General features: G+C 36.6%; 1 long non-coding RNA gene across 1 annotated transcript; it reads left to right on the forward strand.

Annotated features, from left to right (window-relative positions):
- The first annotated feature begins 566 nt into the window (after positions 1-566).
- On the forward strand, positions 567-6,243 carry LOC127855439 (uncharacterized). The gene is made up of 3 exons (XR_008037532.1): positions 567-652; positions 2,766-2,889; positions 6,158-6,243. It is a non-coding gene; the product is annotated as an uncharacterized LOC127855439 (long non-coding RNA).
- The last annotated feature ends 1,231 nt before the right edge of the window (positions 6,244-7,474 follow it).

The following is a 7,474-nucleotide window of genomic DNA, read 5'->3' on the forward strand; positions in this document are numbered from 1 at the left end:
GAAGTAATGAAAGGTATACCGTTTGCCGAAATGTTTGTTACCAAACACGTTTGTATGAAAGATGGTTCGTGCATATGGAAACAACTCGCGCTTATGTTTGTTATTTATTATTTTATTTTATAGTTACGTTTTTAGAACATATGAATTTATAAAAAATACTCGAACTGATATATTTTGAGAAGACCATCGAAGGTCTGAAAGAAATACTAAATTTAATTTAATGTTCATACATTTACTATAGAAATAATTCTGAACACAATATTAAAAAGGCATATTGCTATAATGTTATGTATGTTTACAGAAGAATGAGTTAAAAGAAAAATGATAAAGTCATTATTCTCCAATCAGAAATGATTGCCATTAAACATGAATCCAATATTCTCAGACAGTTTTTTCCCCTAAAATCTGGCTTGGTAAGACAATAGCACTTGGTAAGACAATAGCAAACTAGTTAAAGTCAACTAGTTTCATGTTATTGGAATTTACGGCATCTTAACTTTTATTTCAGTCGGATTTGATGGTCATGAAAATAATTCACCGGTACAAGCAGCATGTACAAGACCGATCCGCATTTGTTGCTCCTGTATGAGGAATTCATATATCAATCCAGTCAAGTGTTATACATGCGGAGAAACAATTCAGCCTTTCATAAGTAAGACTGTTTGTTCAATGTACATAAGCATACTCAATCATTAACATTAAAGCTTATTTATTTGTGTTTTAATCTTCACTACATAGTTTTGTTTTCAGTACTTAATGATGCAAAGGAAAGGTATGTGTATCAAACGAATCCGCATAATTTATATATAGTCTCGAGATTGTTCACCTTGTTGACCTTCGGTGTATATTTTGAAAAAAAACTAGAGCAACACATCAGCACAAATTGTATCTGAGTACAGATTAAAATATTCAGATAAAACGACATCTTTCTGCAGTTTGAAGTTATTTATATTTTAAATGTGATGAATGTTGACTTACTAGCAAATTCATTTAATAGATACGCAGATGATGAATATGATATTCTTTGATTTCATACCTAGTAATGTTTGGTGTATATTATGATAGTGTTTAACTTCTGTAAAAAAAAAGACTACGCATGGTTTGATTTGGCGTTTCCAACAAGAATAATTCTTAACCAACTGACAAGTCATCATTCAATAAAATATAATCCAATAAGTTTAAGACTGTCAACTTACAAACACTAAGTTTTAAAAGCCATACCTGGAGCTTTCGTCCGTGTACTACGGACTTCATCTGCACAATGATTTCTACTGTTGGGATACGTTAACACCGCTAATTGTCTGGGTGAGCGATGTTAAGGTACGATCCCAGGTGTGCGAGAGTTGGTAGCGGCCCCCGTTCTTATTTAGCGTCGGTCTTAGTGCACGAATGTAAATAGCCTCCTTGACCCCTCCCTAAAACCAAGATGGTTCACGGTCCAGGATCCTGACGTTCTTTATTGTGATTGTTTGGCCCGGTTTACAGTCATGTATATGCTTTGAGACCTGAGATGATGTTGAACTCAGTCTCCTGTGTTCCATCAATCGTGCTTTCAGATTTCTTTTAGTTTCACCAATATAGTCCATTGAACACTGTTCCTTTGGATGGCCATCACATTTTATATAGTAAGTCCGCAGATGTCTTTCTTGTCTGGATACGCTGATGTCTCTCTTGCTCTCTGTACCGGACATGGGTTTGCTGGCCTATTCCCTTCCTTTCTGCAGTGTCCATTCCGGATAGTGGCACTTCTTCAAGGCATGGCTGACATGCTGCATTTCATTATTCAGGTCCTGTTCTTCTGAAATTATTGATTGAGCTTTGCGAAAAAAGAGGTCTTACTACAGACAGTTTGTGTTCATTCGGATGGTGGAAGTTGAAATCTAGATATTGGTCTGTTTGTGTCGGTTTGATAGTGATTTTTAAGCTGCCGTCCGGTTTTCTGATTGTATTTGTGTCAAGGAAAGCTAGTGAGCCGTTCTTTTTTATTTTTCCATTGTGAACTTTATGTCAGGGTCATTGGAGTTGATGTGCTATGTGAACTCCTCGACATGTTCAACCTTCTGTTTTGTGTGGGTGTCTTCCGCGTAGCCGAACCACCAGCCTAGTGGGCGTTGGGCTGTGCGGAGAGTCTGCTCCTCAAAATGCCCCATGTAAAGGCTGCACACTATCGGCGAGACAGAGAACCTATAGCGGGTCCATGTGTATCTGTTGATAGAAATTACCATCAAACACAAATATGTCCAATTCAGGCACTCTGCTAGCAGCCTTGTGATCTGTTGTGGAAACATAGTGATTCTAGTGGTCAGCTCCGGGGCCCGAGTAGTTTATTATGGATAACATCCAAGGCTATATCTAATGGGGCACTGGTGAAAAGTGCACATACGTCATACGATATTAACACTTCATCCTCCTCACTCTGTTTGTTTTTTATTAGTGCTTTGAAATGTTTGGAGTTCTTTACGGAGTGTTCTGTTTACCAGACCATCGGAGACAGTACCGTTGATAGGTATTTGGCACTTTTGTAGGAAAGAGATCCAACACTGCTGTCTATTGGTCTTAATGGCATGTTTGCTTTATGTATTTCAATACTTAATGTGTGTACTTTGACAGTCTAAAACTTGGATTGTCATGGAAACCACAGTCAAACTTTCATCGAAAGTTCAATAAAATATCTTAATATTTCTTATATGTTGAATGACAACACTTTATTTTAACAATTGAAGCAATGCTATAAAACAAATTTAATTTTAACTCGAATATTCTAGATGCCAACTGGGGAGCCATACTGGTTGCTGGGTATGATGAAAACTTCGGAAATGTTTTCCAAAAAGACATCAATCAATTTAAGGAAGTGATAACATCGAAAGTACTGCCAGCAATGTGTATCAAGTAGGTGCTTTTGTTGATATTATTCACATAATGAACTATTATTAATTCGATAATGCATAGTTAAATATATTCTCGTGTGCATCTACGGCGCACATGTACTACCCGTTAGGCTCGTTCAAGGTGAATTCGATTGTTATACAACATCGTCATTATTTAGAGTCCTCGACTAGATAGATTCAGCTGGAATTGAATTATAATCTTTGATCAACACATGAAGAATGAAAATCATTTAACACAATCCAAGTTATGAGGTGTGATCTTTTCTAACAAGATACTATCCGGTATTGAGTTATCATGTGACACCTCTACCTTTGTCTTAGATACAGTTTAAGCTATACGCTTATTGGCCGTATGGTATTTGTTTTATTGTATATATATTACTTAATTGTCACCTTGGCACCGCTATCTACACAGTGAGGGACTCGCCCTTTCCCCTCCTCTAGCCACACAGTAGCCACATCAACTCCGGACGATTAATAAGTACACAAAACAGAAGCACCGACATTCCACAATGTCCTTCAATCTGAAATGACGTTTCATTACGCTGTGAACGAAGCAGATACTCACGAGCAACACATGCGTTTAATGCCGATTTGGAATATACTGAGATTTTCTAATTTTATGTCATCGATTTGGGCACGTAAATAAAACATTCCAAATATTTTTTAAAGCGATATGTGCAATATAACTTAAACAAATCTAAACATTTGAATGGTTGATAAAGCAATCCAGAAAAATAGTTCAAAACTTGTGGTATCAGAAATCAACGACATAAGTGCAATTATTTCTCTCCTGATAGAGAATCTGGAATTTCGTTGTTTGCTACATTATACTAAAACAAATAATGTTCACTTGTACGGAAGAAAAATTCATTCACAATCAAAAGTTGGGTCAAGAGTTTTAAACTGGTTTTGCTAAATTATTGTATAATAGCCGTAAACGGGAACATGAACTGTTGTATCGAAATCATTAGAGATATAGCTTAATTAAATATTTCATGGTGGTCAACCATCGCTACACACGGCGGTGAAATTGTGGATACCAATTTACCGAATATAATGTAGACAAATTATCATCATTGATCACGTCTAACCAGAATTTGAGTTTTACATGAGAAAAATCGCCATCATGCGAAAGATAAAACCAACGCTTTTGTAAAGATATTTTATATATGATTCTATAGACTTCTTTTCTTATGTTGATGTATTTTAAACTAGAAGTGGCGCGGCAGACTCCGACGCCTATCCCCATGCCGCATCGATGTTATATTAAAAGGCAATTTTGGGTGGGCAATGCCCATGTTGGTGGGGCCCCGGGATGGGTAATGTGAACATGGATGGTCGAGATAGACCGTGTTGTCATAAAAGATGTTCAGTTTTAATTTGAAGTCAATTGGTGAATAAATGAAGAAGTTATATTAAAATAATTTTTTTGGTTGGGCGTGGTCTAAGTGGGCGGGGCGCCCCAAGGTTGGTAATTGGGCCATGCATTGTTGAGATTGACCGAATTGTCATAAGAGAAGTTCAGTTTCAATTTGAAGTAAATCGGGGTAGAAATGAAGAAGTTAATTCAAAATAACCTAAAAAAGAGTGAAAATCTCTGATCCGGCCCCATCCCAACCCCCATAACTTTTGACCCAGGGTTAAAATAAAAATTCCAAATAGTGCACTATCGCACATATGCTCAAAGCTACCATGTGTTTTAGTTTCAAGGTTCTAGTGATTATAATAGTGTAGGAGGAGATAGTGGCCTGGACGAACGGACGGACAGACGGCGGAGATAACCACATAATCCCCCAGTTCCAATTCGGAGCTTGTGGATAATTAATGACAAATAAGTATCGAAGTACTGATAGTTTTGTGTGGCGATGCTTTTGAAGAGGATGGATATAAAAGCAATAATTAAAGTTGATGTATACCACCACACGGAACGAAAATGTTTGGTACGAAAAAAAAATTAGGTACGAAAATAATTGGGTACGAAAATATTTGGGTACGAAAAAAATATAAAAAATGGGTACGAACAAAAATTTGGGAACGAACAAAATTGGATGCGAACAAATTTGTGTATGAAAAAGAATAAGGGTACACACAAACATTGGGTACAAAAAAACATTCGGGAACCAAAAAAAATGGGTACGAAAAAAATTGGGTACGAAAACTGCTGGGTATGAAAAAAAAATGGTGTACCGGGTAATAAGGGGATTCGGGTACGAAATAAACATTGGGTACGAAAAAAATGGGTACGCAACCTTTTGGGTACGAACAAAAAGGGTTACGGAGAAGTAGTACCCGTGGACCTCTCGATAAATTTGAAAGAGTTACCTTTATCAATGGCCCTGGGGTGTGTAATGTGGACATGGATGGTCGAGATAGACCGTGTTGTCATAAGAGATGTTCAGTATTATTTTGAAGTCAATTGGTGAATAAATGAAGAAGTGATGTTAAAACAAAATTGTGGGTGGGCATGGTCGGCCACTATCTGCTCCTAGTCTATTAGCACTATAACCTTGAAACTTACACACATGGTAGCTATGAGCACATTTGCGACGATGCACCATTTGGAATTTTGATCTGACCCCTGCATCACAAGTTATTATCATGGGCGTCGCACGTTGTTAGTAAAATGATTTTTTTACCCATTTTACCCATTTATTTACCCATAACTTTTGACCCAGGGGTCAGATAAAAATTGCAAATAGTTCCCCGTCGAACATATGCTCATAGCTACCATGTATGAACGTTTTAAGGTTCTAGAGCTAATAGTGTTGGAGGAGATAGTAGCCAGGACAGCGGAGATCAATACAATATCCCCACGCTTTTAAAAATGTGGGGATAACAAATCAGTTTACTCACTTCTCATGCTTCGGTAGACTTTTGGACATTTTTAAACACTGTTGTAGATTTCAAGTTCAAGATTGACAGTCATATTTCAGAATTGCTGAACAAAGCGTGCTTCCTGTTTATATCGTACATTTCTGTAATCACCTTCCATCGTTAATTGTTCTTAGTGAGTTATGCGTTGAAAACATTAAATTGTAAAGCCGCTGAATACCACATTTGTTTTTCTTTACTTTTCATGAAACGATGAACAAATATTCTTCTTATAATTTCAGCTAAGTTAAAATACGTTCATAAGATGACACACACACATATATATATATGAATTCAACGAAACCAAATATTGATGCTCTAGAACGCACATATGTTGTCCTGTCATTGGCTATCATTAAGTAACGGTATTTCCATGTGCATACTTTATATTTCAGTCCACAAAATGTCATAACTCTGGCTGAAGACATGAAGGGCATTAAAGCTGATGAAAAACTTGATCAGGCATTTGATATTCTTTCCGGAACGAATATTCAAACCTTGCTGTTTGTGTACTCTGGACACCACGATGTTAAACGTGGCTTTCAACTTGGTCCGAATGTGAATTACAATTTGAATAAAGTAAGCTTGAGACTCAACAAATGGAACGAAGAAAACCCGAACTTTGGAAAAGTGATTGCATTTCTGGACTGCTGTTTTCCTAAAAAAATGAATCTGAATAGTTCCCTTAAGCTTATTCAGTTCAATGCTACCTCTCCAACAACGCCTGCAGATTTAGAAACAAAAGAGGGCAGTCCATTTTTAAATTACGTTATTCAGGCAATCACTGCAAGAGCAAATGGTAAAGTCTGTAAAATAAAGGAATGTGAATGTCACGAGCGCATCCTGGGCAACTTTATTACTCTTCACGATTTGTGGAACTATCTTAACGAACATATTCAACTGCAGAGAGAAACAAGTTTATATATGATTGCAGCAAACATTGAATTGCGAGACACACTCCTAGCCTACAATTACGATTTTGAAGTGAAGTTTGAATTCACAATTAAGTGGCTTGAGACGGCAGAACGGAAAAAATATGTGCGTCCGATGGAATTCAACGAATTTGAAAGACTAAAATTGATTCTTGCTAAAGACATCTTAAGTGAGTTTGTTTTTTCTGCTTTACATACGTTTGTATTGTTTTGCACTGAGAGGATTTATATGTTTGTATTAAACACCGTGAAATTCCAAACGTATCAACTACATTTGTTTACGGAGAGAACTCTTTCCATAACCACGCGGTCCTTTATTTATTTTCGGGCATTATTTGTATCAACAATCTCTCTCCTGTTAACATTTTTCACCATTCCTATATTTAATAGTGTTAGGTACTATTGAGTTTGTAATACCTGAACGTGTAAAAGAGCTTAGCAAACTGTTAAAATAACATGTAAAATGCTTAGCAAATTGTAACAAAAAAGTTTCCGTTTTTGTTCACAACAATATAGATTATTATGGTTTAAATGCAATGAAGAAAGTATCTCAATTATCATTGAGCAACCTTTTGAAATGTTATTGCTCTTTTTTGTTTCAGGACACGTGTATAATATCAATCTCAATCTAGAGGACTGCAGTGAACTGTCTAAATTTGCCGAAATCATCAGTTTAGAAATAAACACTGGACCAAGGATCGCACATGTGCAAGAGATTGACAACATCGAACTTCTTTGGTTATATTGGAACTCTAAACGTCAGTTGCGATGTCTTGCCCG

The sequence above is a fragment of the Dreissena polymorpha genome, chromosome 13, assembly GCF_020536995.1.
Source record: "Dreissena polymorpha isolate Duluth1 chromosome 13, UMN_Dpol_1.0, whole genome shotgun sequence".
Classification (NCBI taxonomy): Eukaryota; Metazoa; Mollusca; class Bivalvia; order Myida; family Dreissenidae; genus Dreissena; species Dreissena polymorpha.